The following is a 15,975-nucleotide window of genomic DNA, read 5'->3' as shown; positions in this document are numbered from 1 at the left end:
ATTGGCTTTTTTTAAGTTTAAAATTTTGTCTTGGATGATGATCTTGGGGTAAGGGAAAGAAAAATCCACCGTACCAAGACTGTCGAAAATCCATTTGAATTGGTTGTAAATTGTTGTGCAATTTGTGTTTAAATGCGTATACTCAGTTATGGAAGTTCTTATTGGACCATTTGTAGTGAATATCGTAACCATTTCTTTTGCCATAAGCCACTTACATCTTCCTTGGGGTGGAAGTTCGTTTGCGATAGCATAAAGTAGGGGTACCGGCGTAGACGGAGTGAGGCCTAAAGATCTACGTAAGAATTTGTTTTGCAGTGATCGAACTTTGTTGTTGTAAGCGTTACTGAAATCGACTGTACATAAAATGGAGTGAGCTTTATTACTTTTCAGGACTTTGAGTTGATGCAAAATGTGATTTACACATGAGGTTGCCGATCTGTTTTTCCTATAAGCGAAAGTTGATAAAGGTAACTTGTTGTGTTTTTCTAAGAAGTTATATATTCTGTCTTTAATGCATGTATTTAATAATTTGAGCGGGACAGATATTAATGAGATAGGTCTAAAATTTTCGAAATTATTCAGGTCTTTTTCCTTTTTTGGGACTGGAACAATTTTTATTGTTCTCCAGCTGTCTGGTATTTTGTTGGACAGAAAAATGTCATTTAGTGCTGCTCGAAAATTGTTTAAAGTAACATCAGGGAGTGACTTTATCATGCTGTAGGAAATTTTATCCGCTCCAGTAGCGGTGTCCTTTTTCTTTTTCTTAAGAGCATTTTGCAGATCTTCGTATGTTATGATTAAGTTTGGATCTGTGTCTATGGCAATGTTTATTTCTAGTCTGGTAGATATTTGATGAACTTGATTTTGTAACATGGTCAGGAAATTTAAATTATTTTCACTGTTCCATGCATTTTTACTATTAGAACTATAATCCCCCCTGATGGCTTTAACGAAATTCCACCCATTTTTATCAATACCGGAGTTCAGTTCTTTAATTTTATTATCAAAATTGACTTTTTTGGCTCGCTTTATTTCTTTTTTCCAACGTTTCCTCGCTTCTGTTAGAGCATGATAGTTTTCAGGATTTGGATATCGTTTGGCTTTTTTAAAAGTAAAATTAAAAAACCTATAAATTTTTTCAGTATTGTCATCCCACCAGCTTTTTAGTATTTTGGAATCACTTTTTGTGACAGTAGCATTCTTAATTTCTTCCTGGAATTTGTTTTCAAACATCTCTAAATTTGATTCGCATTCAAGGTTACTTAAGTTTTTTAATAACTTTTTTTTGGACAAAAAGGTGGAAGTGTTTGTTTTGATGTTGTTTATGTCAATAGTTATAGGATAGTGGTGGCTACCCCCAATTCTGATTTTATCCACTGACCATTTAAAAGGGGCATTGAAATTGGAAAAAGCGAGATCGAGTACAGATCCACCTGGTGATCTGTTATCTTTTTGGAACGTGTAGTCTCCATTATTAAGTATTTGGAAGGTAGATTCCTGAATCAAATTGAAAAGATGCTTTCCTTTGCTGGAGCTTAATGTGTCACCCCAGTTGCTATGCCTGGCATTAAAATCTCCGATGAATAGCGTATTTGGGAGCGAGTCAAGAAAATTTAGAGTTCTTTGAATTTCAATGCTGAATTCGGAGGTATTTACACTGGGTGGAAGGTATGCAGTGCATACAGTTAGGTTTGGTTTAAGATTTGTTGTTTGTATAACTAAAATGTCAAAGTTGGTAACAAAATTTATTTTTTTGAATTTTATGGTATTTTTGAGGGCTATTGCAACACCCCCATAACCATCTTCTCTATATTTCTTGATTAAATTGAATCCTATAAGTTTTCTATGAGTGCTTACTCTAGTTAAAAAAATTTCATTAAGGCAAGCTATATCAAAGTTATATTTAGATAAATAAAATTCAATGGCATCGAAATTTGCTTTAAATGTCAGATGCCAAATCCGATAAGCGTTATCATTGAAAATCAAAATAGCGCTGGTGGTGCTTTTATTACTAATGAACAGGGTTTATTACCACCATTGGTGACCACAAAATATGCGGTAGAAGATCAGGGTAACTCCCCCCCAGCGGGTTAGGGGGTCAGAATATACCCGCGGTAGGTATGCCTGTCGTAAGAGGCGACTAAAATACCAGATTCAAGGGGCTGTGTAGAGCAACCCTTCAGGTTGCCAGCGCAATATATAGCTTCTCCAAACCCAATTGTCAACCTCACCTATCCGCGGCGAATCCTGTTTCACTAGCAGACGAGGCTCTGGCGACCTCAAGCTCCTCAAGGAACTTGGGGATGGGGAGGAAGGGATGGCCTGAAGGTTTAATGTGGCCACATAAGTCGTTCCCGAGATGGTCGGGCTAGCACCTTACTGGTGCTGTGGTACCGGAGCGTACCGGATCTGTATCCGGCAAAGGACCATCACATCGATAACACTCCCCAAAGCCTTCGGGGAGCAACCTTATCGCTACAACAACAACAACAACATCAGGGTAACTCCTCGCCACGTTACGTTAGGTATCGATAATCGAAATTAATGTTTTGTTTGGCAATTACATTGATCTTTCTTCTTTGCAGGTCGTCTTTGTATTGCATACCTGCAACAGCTGATTTATTAAAAACAACAGATTTGTCCATTACACTTACCGCCTCACCAATGGCACGAACGGATGAGGGTGAATATGAGCCACCCATTGTAAATTTTGGTGAATTGGGTGCAATTAGATCTAATCGTTGCAAGGCTCAATAGCAACTTGTAGATGCTGGTCGTCGTTTCCAATGTCTAATGTGTAAAGTAACAAGAGATGGTAAAAAAATTCTTTCACTTTTACTTGTGTTCATTGATCCATATTTTTTGTCAACAGTGCCAACTGCATATTTCCAACATTTGATAAATATGAACGTCCATGAGTATTTGTGTAAAAAATGCTTGGGTACCGATAGCTCTCATGGTAAACCTCAACTCATATCCACATCAATGCCTCGCATTCAATTGGGTTCACGTAGTATGGACAAGCATATTGTTGATTCCAGTGTTAAGGCCACAATTTCAAATGATGGGGCAACCATTATGAAACTATTGGATATTGTGAATCCAGCCGTAAAACTCTAGTAGACATCGCCAAATTTCAAAATGAGGTAAGTTTTTTGTTATATTAGAATGTGTAGAATAAAAATGTTTCTCTTATCAGGTCGGCGATGGCACCACTTCAGTAGTACTTTAAGCAGGTGAAATCTTAAAACAAGTTAAACCATATGTTGAGGAAGGTGTGCATGCACGTATCATCATTAAAGTTATACGTAAAGCATTATAATTATGCATGACCAAAATATGAAATGGCTGTACATGTGGAAGCGCCAATCAAAGGAACAACAAAGTGCTTTATTTTAAAAATGCTCTGCCACAGCAATGGTCTCCAATGTCCAAGAGTATCAGAAAATTGTTAATGCTGAATGGCGTCTCCTGTACAATAAAATAGGTAAGTAAGGCACCAATGTTGTGTTTTCTAAACTACCAATTGGTGATGTTGGTACACAGTATTTTGCAGATCGTGAAATGTTCTGTTAGTGTACCAGAAGAAGATTTGAAACGTACAATGAAAGCTTGTGGTGGAGCTGTTATGACTACAGCTAATGATATTAATTCAAGTGTTTTGGGTCAATGTGATTACTTTGAAGAACGTCAAGTTGGTGGTGAACATTTCAACATTTTCCAAGGTTTGATAGTGGGTTTGACATTAACTTCATTTTTATAGTTTATAATTATTTAAAGGTTGCGTTAATGCTAGAACATATACATTGATTTTACGTGGCAGTGCCGAACAATTTTTGAAAGAAACTGAGCTTCGTTACATGATGCTATAATGATTGTGCGGCGTACAATTAAACATGATTCTGTTGTTGCTGGTAAGTCAAAATACAAATTGAAAAAAATTTCTAATCTTAAATTGTTAAGTAAAATTATGAAAAGATTGTGTCCAACTCCGGAAGAAAAAACTATAAAATTTGTGTCAGTGAAATGATAATTATTGCTTTTGGTTGTTAGTTTTGAGGCATCGTCATCGAGTTCCTTCTGATCGTATATGCCGGTTCTTTTGCATTCTTTTACATGCATAAAGTGCCGTTTAAGCCTTCCTCACCCTCTCCTCCACGTTGAGCTTCCATGACAGCTTACTGTCTAGGATCATTCCTAGATATTTTGTGCAAGGTTTCCCCGTAGGGTCGCCCCTCCTAACTTAGGCCTGGTCCAATTAGGGACCTTGTACCTCTTTGTAAACAAGACCATATGCAACGTCATCTGCGTAAACCGTAAGTTTTTCTGGTCCCTCGTAGAATCCCCTAAGCAGTTGGTTAATGACCAGCGTCCACAGCAGAGGTGATAGCACCCGGAGTGCCCCTGTCCACTAATTTCGTGGCCGCGTACAATCCCCATTGCGATGTAATCTTACTGCAGTTTAACATGCAGTCGATCCATCTGGGTAAGGCTGGATGTACTTTAACGTAATTAAGACCATCAATAATCGCCCATTTAGAAAGCCCCGGCAATGCTTAAGAAGACTTCTAGAGCATATTCCTTATATCCCAGGGCTTTTTCTATGCTTATTACCACCCTATGCAATGCGGTGTCTACTGACTTGCCTTTGGTGTACGCCTGTTGTGTTGTGGAGAGCAGCTTTTCATCCACGTTGGACTTTATGTACACATCTATCAGCCTCTCAAAGGTTTTAAGCAGAAATTATGGGTCTGTAATCTTTGGGATACACGTGACCGATCTTCCCCGCATTTGGTAGGAAAGCTACACGAGCAGTTCTCCAAGAGTGCGGTACATGATTCAGTTTATGCACCCATCGAATATTATTGTAAGCCATCCCACGACCGCCCTACTTGAAACTTGTAGCATGGCCGGACATGTACCATCTGAGCCCGGCGATTTCACCACCACTACGAGGTCCTCAGTAGTGTAATTAGGCAGCATATATGAATGCAGCTGTTTCCTTACCATTACTACAGCTCGCACCCGTCCTTCCGTTTGCGCATAGTAAACGCCAAATCCGCGCGCGCTAAGTCCAGAAACCTTTCCTCCCGATGGAAGCCACGGCTCCTGGATCATCGCGTTAGGAGGAGGAGTTCGCTCGACGCCACTTTACTGTGTTGGAGGTTTATCTGTATGACTCGCAGTACCAATGGGCTGCTTGTCCCCCTCCAGCACCTTCATCGTGACGTCGTCGTCCTCCTCTAGCCCTTTTGATTCTGCAAAAGTCGCAGTGTATCCTTAACTTTTGTTACCTTGGGGATTTGCGCTTTATCCACCATCTCAAAACGAGCGTTCGTGCCCTGCATTTGGAGGTTTGGAACCACTTCCTCCAGCCATCGCAAGCTCGCGATGTTGTCGCACGCTATCATCTTCATACCATTATACCATCCCCCGAATCAAAGGTTGGAAGGAGCTTACTTGGTTATTCCCGCATCATCTTAAGCATTAAGCTAATAAGCTCCTTTTCTACAGATCTGGAGATCGGCTAAGACCTCACACCAACGACGATTTTGGTTACAATTGCTAGTGCATGCTCTCCAAGATGTAGATCCTGATCGAAAGTCACACCCAAAATTTTAGGGTGTAAGACAGTCGGTAGGGTAATGCCATATGGTCGGCATTTGGCGCGGTCATGTTTTAAATAAGGTCACCGATGATTTGGTTGGTGACAATATCAGGTTTCGCGAGGCGACAAAACTGGAGAGATTGGGGAGATAGCTGTTTATTTTATTACAAAGCCCATCGATGTAGGAAACAATAGCATAGGCGTAGAAGCAATAGTGACTCCTGGTGGTAAAGGTAGCTATTGATATGTAGAAGTTAAGCAGAAGTTTGAATATGAGTTTTTTAAGTTATAGCAAAAAAAGCGTTGAGGATTTTTAATATCTTACCAGGTACCTTCGTACATGTTTCTAAGAATGAAGAATAAAACCTATTCAAACTAAATTTTCAGCAGGACAAAGCCGCTGAGACTTCGCTATACTTTAACATACAATACGTTACCCCATTTCAGCACAACTATCATTTTTTGATTTTATTAAATTTTATAAAATGTTTCTTCCTCTACAGTTCTATTTCGTTATTGGATGGTGAAAATGGCTTTCGCATTTTCTCCATCAATAACTGTGAAAAGGTGGAAGAAATCTATGCGTGTAAATCTCACATATTATCTTGGTCGAGCGTTTCTTCAATAGCTCTCTAGTGGTGATGGTGACAGCAGAGAAACCCAACTGTTCACAAATGTTACACTTCAAAAAGAATCAAAATATCTGCCATTGCGTCTACGGCTCAAATACCCACAGTATATGAATGAATCGATTGCACCAAATTGTCTGCCTAACGGATAGTATACATATTCATCAAATCGAAAATATTGCACCAAACGAACTGGGTCTGAATACTGAAACAGTACACATATTCAAAATCGATGAGGAGGCTGTGATGATGGTATAGGGTGAGTTGTTGAATAACATACGAAAACCACATTAACCCATCTATATATTTGCATTACAGCTAAAGCTTTCATCACACCGTACGGATGGTGTAAAGTTAGAAACTGCTGTTGTAACAGCTGCCACCGACACAACGGTCATCTCTACTTCGCCGAGTAGCGGCTCGTCCGACTATCTATCGAAGACAGTATAATCATATCTTTTGCCAACACAGGTTAGCGATGTGCATGCACAGGAAATGATTTCAATTGGAAAACAAAAATCAATTAAGAGAGTTGATTTATTATTAAAGTATTTACTTTTCTTTATATCAACAGTATTAATTTAAGTTGCAATATCACGTACATATATAATAAGGGATGTGATACGATTGCTGTCGGAATTAGATTTGAAACCAATCAATACTCCTGCTATGGGTTGTAGAATTATTGTTTGAATAATTAGATTTAGAACAATAATAAGTCTGACTTAATTACAAGTCGTACATTTTTAAGTTCATCAATTATGACAGCAATCGGATTCCACGACACCTTTGAATATTCTTGATCTGAAAAAAGAGTAAACCTAATCTGAATTTCTACTAAGCTTTAAGTTGTAGATTATTCAAATAATTGGAGTTTTTTCTAGAGCTTAAAATTATTTTCTGCTCGCTTAGAAAAGATTGCAATTGGAAAACAAAAACCAATTAAGAGAGTTTATGTTATTATTAAAGTACTTACGTTTCTTTATATCAATTGTATTAATTTAAGTTGCAATATCACGTACATATATAATAAGGGATGTGATACGATTGCTGTCGGAATTAGATTTGAAACCAATCAATACTCCTGCTATGGGTTGTAGAATTATTGCTTGAATGATTAGATTTAGAACAATAATAAGTCTGACTCAATTACTAGTCGTACATTTTTAAGTTCATCAATTACGACAGCAATCGGATTCCACGACACCTTTGAATATTCTTGATCTGAAAAAAAAGAGTAAATCTAATCTGAATTTCTAATTAGCTTTAAGTTGTAGATTTAAATTGATTCAAATAATTGCAGTTTTTTCTAAAGCTTAAAATTATTTTCTGTTCGCTTGGAAAAGATTTCAATTGGAAAACGAAAACCAATTAAGCGAGTTTATTTGTTATTAAAATACTTACTTTTCTTTATATGAACTGTATTAATTTAAGTTACAATTTCATGTGCATATATAATAAGGGATGTTGTGATACGATTGCTGTCGGAATTAGATTTGAAACCAATCAATACTCCTGCTAAGTGTTGCAGAATTATTGCTTGAATGATTAGATCTAGAACAATAATAAGTCTGACTCAATTAATAGTCGTACATTTTTAAGTTCTTCAATTACGAGAGCAATCGGATTCCACGACACCTTTGAATATTTTTGATCTGAATTTATACTAAGCTTTCATTCAAATAATTGGAGTTTTTTCTAAAGCTTAATATTATTTTTTTTGCTCGCTTAGAAGAGATTTCAATTGGAAAACAAAAACCAATTAAGCGAGTTTATTTATTATTAAAGTTCTTCTGTTTTATATGAACTGGATTAATATAAGTTCCAATTTCATGTACATATATAATAATATTGAAAATAATAAATATTGAAAATTCAATTTTTTTGGTTCATATTTTATTCATATGGCTGCTCCAGGTAGAGTAAATCTGCAGGTAAAATTCACGTTATATGGCGGTTATATAAATGGTAAAAACGCAGTAAAATTGATTGTCAAATGACTCGAAAATGTAGAGTGAAATGACGGAAAAATGACCGCCATTTGACGAGCATTGTGACTGTGTGTGAGCAGCACAGTACTATGCTCAGATCCTATAGGTGGGAGCGGAATGCACTATCACATTAATAGGAACGAAACGGAAAATTTGGTCACAAAACCTAATCCGCCCATGCAAAAATGACTATGAATATAACCGCTGCAGAAAGTCACAATGACTAGTAAAATGACGTGGAGCGTTTTTGCAGGTAATGTTAACATGCGCAATGCGCCACCCATGGCGGAAATATACAAGGTGGCACCATGTAACAGCAGATTATAAACTTTTTTTATTTGATTTCATACATCAACTTCCGGCGCAGTACGATTTTGACATTTGTCCATCGAATTTACGAAAACAAAGTACATGGGATTTTTATGTTTGTAGGTATTTCACCATGCTGCCACCTTGTATCGTTCCGCTATGGCGCCACCTTCTCCCCTACAAGACAGCTACCCGTTACCTAATCGATTACTTAATCGTTACCAATAACTTGGTCACCAATTATCGTCTTAATGACTTTTACATTGCTGTCGGGAAAAAGGTAACGCATGCGCTCTCTCAAAATAGTGTACGTGTGACTCGCTTTCTCGCTCTTACCTATTGTGTTTTCGACATTCCTTCTCGCTCGATGTTATATACATTTTTAAGTTACTTCATTAGGTATGTTTTCGTTATCGCTAACCAAAACATATGCAACAACAACACGGGTAACTGGCCTATCGGTTACCCGTGCCGGTTACCTTCTGTCAATTCGCTTTATATATGAATGAAACGCGTCCCTTTTGTTTAAATAATATTTAATTATGAATAAATTATGTATACAATAGTTTTTACAAATAATTTCCTTAATTTTCTAGTAAACCTTACATATGTGCATATTTATATGTACAAACTACATATGTAAGACATAAACTCATTCGTAGTCGTGCCCTTTCTGAAACCATTTTGAGTTTCGAAGCTCACACTGATGGTGCTCAATTTTTCCTGCGCGGGTGGTGTTGTTAGTATCAGTTTGCATAGATATGAGTGTTGTAGATATAATACCGGAATATATGCAGCCATATTTCGTGCTATCAAAGTCGATTTGCAGGTGATGTTGAGCCTTTGAACTTGACCCTTTCCCATAATATGCGTGGTAGGGCCTTATATGTGATACTAAAAAGGCCCAGGGACAGTTGTCGCAGTTTTCTTGTAGTTTGAGCAAATGTACGTTCTTCTTACAGCCACAGCTGGAATATTGCTATGCCCACATCGTCAAATCGAATTACCTAGAATGAAAAAGAAACGAATATCAGTAAGGATAGATAATAAGTTTTTAATATAACCGGAAGTACTTAATAAATCCAAGATACTCAAGGGGATTTCAGATAACCAGAATCAGGACCTGTAAAGTAAATTCAAGTGAACCTCCACCATGCCAAGGCATCTTCCGGTAGCGGGGGTACCCGAAGATTATAACAAGGGATAATTGATAGATGTTGGGGTAATAGATAGTAAATTAGGCGTGCTACAAAAACAAAAACGAATAAATGCAGATGACTGTTTAATCCATTATGCGAAGTTCTTTGAATGGATGTGCAAATTGAAACGGGCAAAGTACTGCTAAAACTGCTTTCCCGAGTAACCCGGGAACGAATTGATATGACTACGTGTATTCTTCTTTAGCAGCAGTGCCGAGCACCAATTCCCTTTTGGACAGGAAAGTAAACGTTTGGTTGTCTGCAAGTTTATCATATGCCAGTACAGAACATACTCGTTTGCTGGATCTGAGCAATACATCTAATTTTCCCAGATTTTCTGGGCTCAGCGAGGGTATCCTCCTGAATGGTGCATGTGTACCCTGCTGCCTTGCGTGGCCGCTCACCCAACAACACCAGGCACGACGGAACACCAGGTCAGGGAAACAGACTCTTAGTCCCTACATCCGTTTGCACCGTCTGCCAGCACAGAATATATAGGTTTGCGACATCCGCCCAATGCAGCACCTGCCTTGGGTGGTGCCACTTTCCTAGATGTTCTGGTACCCGCGACGGCAACCCCCGACGGGTTTCATCGCGCCATGTTGTCAGGTCGCAAACCCAAATCATCCGGGTACCCCAATGCTTGCCCAAGGACGCACAGTCCCAGGGCCACAACAGCAATTGCGTCCTGGCCTTCCACAACCCAGGCGTAGTCACCCGTCACTTACCCCCAGAGTGGCGACGTCTCCCCTTATGCACTTCAGAATTCTGCAGTTAAACTGTAATGGACTAACTGGGAAGATTACGGAGATAGTCGATTTCATGAAGCGGCACAACATCCGCATTGCTGAGATTCAAGAGACTAAACTCACAGCAAGATCTGCATTGCAGACCTGCTCTGGGTATAATGTCCACAGGAAAGACCGCGAGAGCGGAAATGGAGGCGGTCTCGCGTTTATCATACACCACTCTGTGCAATATTATATATTTGATCCTGGCATCGACCGCAGGGACAATGTCTTAGAACGTCAAGGCCTATCTGTCCGGTCAGGCGATGCAAACCTCGAAATCATCAACATCTACATCCCTCCTGCCACCTGTTGCCCCAGTGGATACCGCCCTAATATCAGGGCCTTACCCACTGGCAACAATCGCATTATCTTAGGCGATTTCAATGCCCATCATGATCTATGGCATTCAAACTTGCGGGCGGACAGTAGGGGTGAGATGTTGGCGGATCAAATAGAAGAAACGACGTTCTGCACAATAAACGGAGACGCCCCCACACGTAAGGTAGGAAGCTGTCACAGCTCGCCAGATATCTCAATCGTGAGCGCAGAACTCGTAAACTGCGTCAACTGGCAGCCGATGGTAACATTGGCATCCGACCACCTGCCCATACTTATTTCGCTTGAGCGTAACGCCGACTTCATCGTCACTGAGAAACGCACTTTCATAAACTTCAAAAAAGGAAAGTGGGAAGAATATAAATCCTTTACAGACAGCCGCCTAGCTGCCCTCCCTATCCTGACTGATGCCCGCCAAGGGGAGCGTGCCTTCCGTAAGGTCATTAAATCCGCCTCGGCACATTTCATTCCCGCCGGGAAAATTCCCGAAATCCGGCCCACATCCCGGCGGAGGCCGCAAAGTTAGCGAGAGAACGTGACCTTATAAGACAGCTTGATCCAGGCGACCCCCAAATAAGGGATATAAACCAACGCATCAGATTGCTTGTGGATGAACACAAGCGGGCGAAATGGGAGGAGCACCTAAGAGGTTGTAACCTCTCTACCGGTGTGGGTAAACTTTGGTCCACCGTAAAGTCCCTATCGAATCCGACTAAGAACAAAGACAAAGTTTCCATCGCCTTTGCCGACAAAGTGCTGTCGGACGCGAAAAAATGCGCGAGCGCTTTCTGCCGACAATATATAATGCATCCTACGGTCGACAAAGATAGACGGAGAGCCAATAGACACGCACATAAACACAAATTCAGCGCGTCACCAATCACCATCACCGCTAAAGAGGTTGAGGACGCCATTGGTCGTGCTAAACCATCCAAAGCAGTGGGCCCAGACGGCATAGCTATGCCGATGCTTAAAAGCCTAGGGAAAGAGGGTTTCAAATATTTAGCGCATGTCTTCAATCTGTCTCTTTCCACCTTTGTCATACCTGAGAAATGGAAAATAGCCAAGGTGGTCCCGCTACTAAAGCCTGGGAAACCAGCTAACATAGGTGAGTCGTATCGTCCGATATCTCTCCTATCGCCAGTGGCAAAGACGCTTGAAGCCATTTTGCTCCCTTATTTCCAAGCAAATTTGCAGCTAGCCCCTCATCAGCATGGCTTCAGAAAACTCCATAGCACTACCACCGAGCTAAATGCCATTAGCACCCAGATAAATTGCGGTTTAAATCAATACCCCCACCATAGAACAGTACTCGTAGCGCTAGACCTATCAAGAGCTTTTGATACGGTCAACCATGGCTCGTTACTGCAGGACCTGGAAGGGTCTACCCTTCCCCCATGTCTTAAAAGGTGGACCGCAATTTATCTGGGTGGTCGGCAGGCATCGGTGCAATTTAGAAACGAAACATCAAAACCAAGGAGAATTAAACAAGGGGTGCCACAGGGTGGTGTCCTATCCCCACTTTTGTTTAATTTCTACATATCTAAGCTACCTTCACCACCGGAAGGAGTCACAATCGTTTCCTACGCCGATGACTGCACAATAATGGCCACAGGCCCAGGCTCAAAGACCGATGCGCTATGCAATAAAATAAACGGCTACCTCCCTGATCTCTCCAGTTTTTTCGCCTCGCGAAACCTGGCATTATCACCGACTAAATCTTCCGCGACCTTTTTTACAACATGGACGCCCCAAATGTCGACCATTTTGAACATCCACGTCGATGGCACTACGCTACCGAAGGTCCTACACCCCAAAATCTTGGGTGTGTTGATCAGGATCTACATTTTGGTGAGCACGCAGCCGCAATTGTTCCGAGAATTCAGAGCCGTAACAAAATCCTCAAATCCCTCGCTGGCAGTACTTGGGGAAAAGATAAAGAAACGCTCATTACTATATACAAAGCAATTAGCCAGCCGATTACGTGCTACGCGTCACCCATATGGTCGCCAAGCCTAAAAATCACTCACTGGAAGAAACTATAGGCCTGCCAAAATACTGCTCTCAGAATCGCCACGGGCTGTCTTCTTATGTCCCCAGAACACCATCTGCATAATGAGGCGAGAATACTCCCCATCAGGGAGAGAAATGAGATGCTGACCAAACAGTTCCTGTTGAATACCCAGAAACCTGGGCATCCCAAAAGACATCAGATTGATGAACCAGCACCGCCTAGGGGCTTAAGGAGTCATCTCCGTAAGCATTTTGAGGAAATACGGCACCTGAGAACCCAGCCGTATGAAGTGAAAAAACACAAGCAGGTCCTTGGTGAACTCCATAAACAGGCGTCAGACCTTTATGCCGGGAATTGCCCGGTGAATCCAGTACTTAACGAAAATTATCAAAAACTTGTGGAAGAGGAACGCATACTCCCCAGGGAAACGCGTGTCACTCTTGCTCAACTTCGTTCTGGATACTGTAACAGGTTAAACTCTTTTACCTATCCAGAATCAACCCGACATACAAAATGTATGCCCCGCTTGCAATGTGTCCCCACATGACACCAACCATCTCTTCAATTGTAATGTGGAACCAACGCCTTCAACACCCCTTTCCTTATGGTCCACCCCTGTTGAAACGGCAAGTTTCCTTGGACTCCCGTTAGAGGATATTGATGACAATTTGTGATCGGTTGCGGCTATTAGGTGGGGCGAGCATTGCTACAACAACAACAACGGCACCTGACAACACAGCCGTATGAAGCTGAAAAACACAAGCAGGTCCTGAGTGAACTCCACAAACAGGCGTCGGACCTCTATGCCAGGAATTGCCCGGTGAATCCTGTACTCAAAGAAAAAAACTAGCAGAGTAGGAACACACTCTCCCTAAGGAAACGGGAGTCACTCTAGCCCAACTTCGATCTGGATACTGTAACAGGTTAAACTCTAACCTATCCAGAATCAACCCCGACATACAAAACATATGTCCTGCTTATAATGTGGCCCCACATGACACCAACCATCTCTTTGGCTGTATTGTAGAATCAACGCCTCTAACACTCCTCTCATTATGGTCCACCCCTGTTGAAACTTTCTGTTTCCTTGGCACAAGTCGCTACAGGGCGATAATAGACCTATAGAAAGATAACCGAAGAATCCCAAGAGCTTTCTTACAGGGCATTATAGACTGAGCAGCCGTATGCAGAAAGTGGGCATACTATCGAATAACACATTCCGATTTTGTGATCGATCAGCAGACGGCGGACCATATCCTCCAAGAATACGAAGCAATCTCAAAACGTAGGGCTAAGTTTATGGGCTCACCATGGCCAGTGCATTCCCACATTTAATTCCTCAAGCCAAGAACTCTGCTAGGGTTCATCAAAGAACTCGGCTACGATGAGGTGCTGTGAAGGAGATGTACAAATCACTGTGCAATCCTCAATAAATTATCTATCTACGTTCCGGTAACAAGCATCATTGAGGTACTAACTCGACCATCTCCGGACCTATTGATATGACTACATTGAACCTTCTAGGGATTGAATATTAATAATGACCGCAATGCGAAAGTCTGCTAAAATTTACCATTCTCCATGGAATGCTACATATATAACTTCCCACGTTTTGAATCAGTAATGAAAAGAGCAAAATTTACTAAAATTTTAACTGGTTGTGGGTAAGGTGTTGATGTCCTCTCTTAACGCAATGTAATGGCAACGGCGACGCAGGGAAAATAATAAAAATCCTATAAACCTACTGATCATAATTAATTAATCCCTCCCTTTCTATGCAGTTGTATGCATACATACATATGGGTTTTGTTCTCCAAACGCTATTTAAAGAAATCAATTGGTATTTACATGAACTTCGAACTCTTTGGTATTTACCTTCTTCAGTTGATTATCAACAAAAGCATGAAAAATTATCACTAACAAATTCATTCATGTTGTTTATATATTTAATATGGTAGGCAATTTACTTACCCTTTCTGGTGCGATGATCCTGGACAATCGGGCCTGACTAGACGAGATTTATTTTGCTTTAACATAGCGTGCTTAACGCGAACCATATCATGTTAGGGCACAATTTCGATTATGCAACCAATCAAAGAAATGTCGTGCTTGTAATACTGCTATGATAGCAGCAGCAGCTCCTGGTGGCCGCACATAAACAACAGTTGCATGCGGATCAGTTGCATTTTTAGCTTTACATTATCTACTATTGCAATTTTTAATCAATACAAATCAATATAAATTACCGAAGCAAATACTGGCAAACCAAGATGCGTAGTTCCACCCTTTTTTGGGAAGATACATCCGACCAATTTTGTACCGTATTTCAAAGCATGTTGGTTGTGGAAAGTACCTTGTTTACCGGTAAATCCTTGGCAAATGACACGTGAATCTGCATTTAATTGTAGGTTTCTTGTTGTTTTGGCATATCCTGAGCTGAATCGCACCCCGGCAGAGATGATATATGTATATTAGAATATACATTTTTTTTATTATTTAAAAATACACATACGTATGAATGAAAAGCAGAGTAAATAATGTTGCTTTGGTTGTAGCGATAAGGTACTCCCCGGGAGCGATTGAGTATGACCACCTGAAACCTTCTAGGCCATCCCGTCGATTCTATACAACTTTCAGATTCTAAAAACGGATCTCGACACGCGTCTTTTGTTTAGGTTGTGCGCACTCTTGAAACCGTTACCTTTTTTGGTTTTGGAAATCGAATCTTCCAATTCCAATTGGTGGCAAGACGACTTGGCTGCCTCTAGTTAATGCGCCAGGTTAATTTAGAAGTGCATAAACAGCTAACACTCGTCACACCTAAAAGCCCGTAGCACAAGCACTTTTTTAGTTTAATTACCACAATTATAGTTTTTCATCGTTTTAAAATATTTCCCGGAATAATTAATAAATTGCCGTATTAAGATGACGCTGTCATTTCGATGACAGCAAGAAACGTCGATGTGTTAGTGGAGAGCGAAAAAAGCTTTGAATGTGTGGGTGAACTATCCTACAAGAACACTGATCATATGACTATCATCTGATTGTCAGCAATGTCAACCTAACGATCATCGCCTCATACAAACTTTCTATCACAA

General features: G+C 40.5%; 2 long non-coding RNA genes across 3 annotated transcripts; one reads left to right on the top strand and one right to left on the bottom strand.

The window, feature by feature from the left end:
* The first annotated feature begins 64 nt into the window (after positions 1-64).
* Positions 65-8,116, top strand: LOC137250367 (uncharacterized). The gene is made up of 8 exons (XR_010952927.1): positions 65-2,525; positions 2,586-2,815; positions 2,873-3,146; positions 3,200-3,487; positions 3,547-3,725; positions 3,781-3,914; positions 6,112-6,496; positions 6,556-8,116. It is a non-coding gene; the product is annotated as an uncharacterized lncRNA (long non-coding RNA).
* Positions 8,117-9,056: 940 nt separating this feature from the next.
* LOC137248209 (uncharacterized) lies at positions 9,057-15,803 on the bottom strand. Of its 2 annotated transcripts, XR_010952122.1 has the most exons (3): positions 15,390-15,803; positions 14,849-15,313; positions 9,057-9,544 (listed from the first exon to the last, which is right to left on the bottom strand). It is a non-coding gene; the product is annotated as an uncharacterized lncRNA (long non-coding RNA). The 2 variants fall into 2 exon arrangements; XR_010952121.1 differs by having other exon boundaries at positions 14,849-15,803.
* Between the last annotated feature and the right edge of the window lie 172 nt (positions 15,804-15,975).

The sequence above is a fragment of the Eurosta solidaginis genome, chromosome 4 (assembly GCF_040869045.1).
Source record: "Eurosta solidaginis isolate ZX-2024a chromosome 4, ASM4086904v1, whole genome shotgun sequence".
Taxonomy (NCBI): Eukaryota; Metazoa; Arthropoda; class Insecta; order Diptera; family Tephritidae; genus Eurosta; species Eurosta solidaginis.
This window is presented reverse-complemented; position numbering and strand designations above follow the sequence as displayed.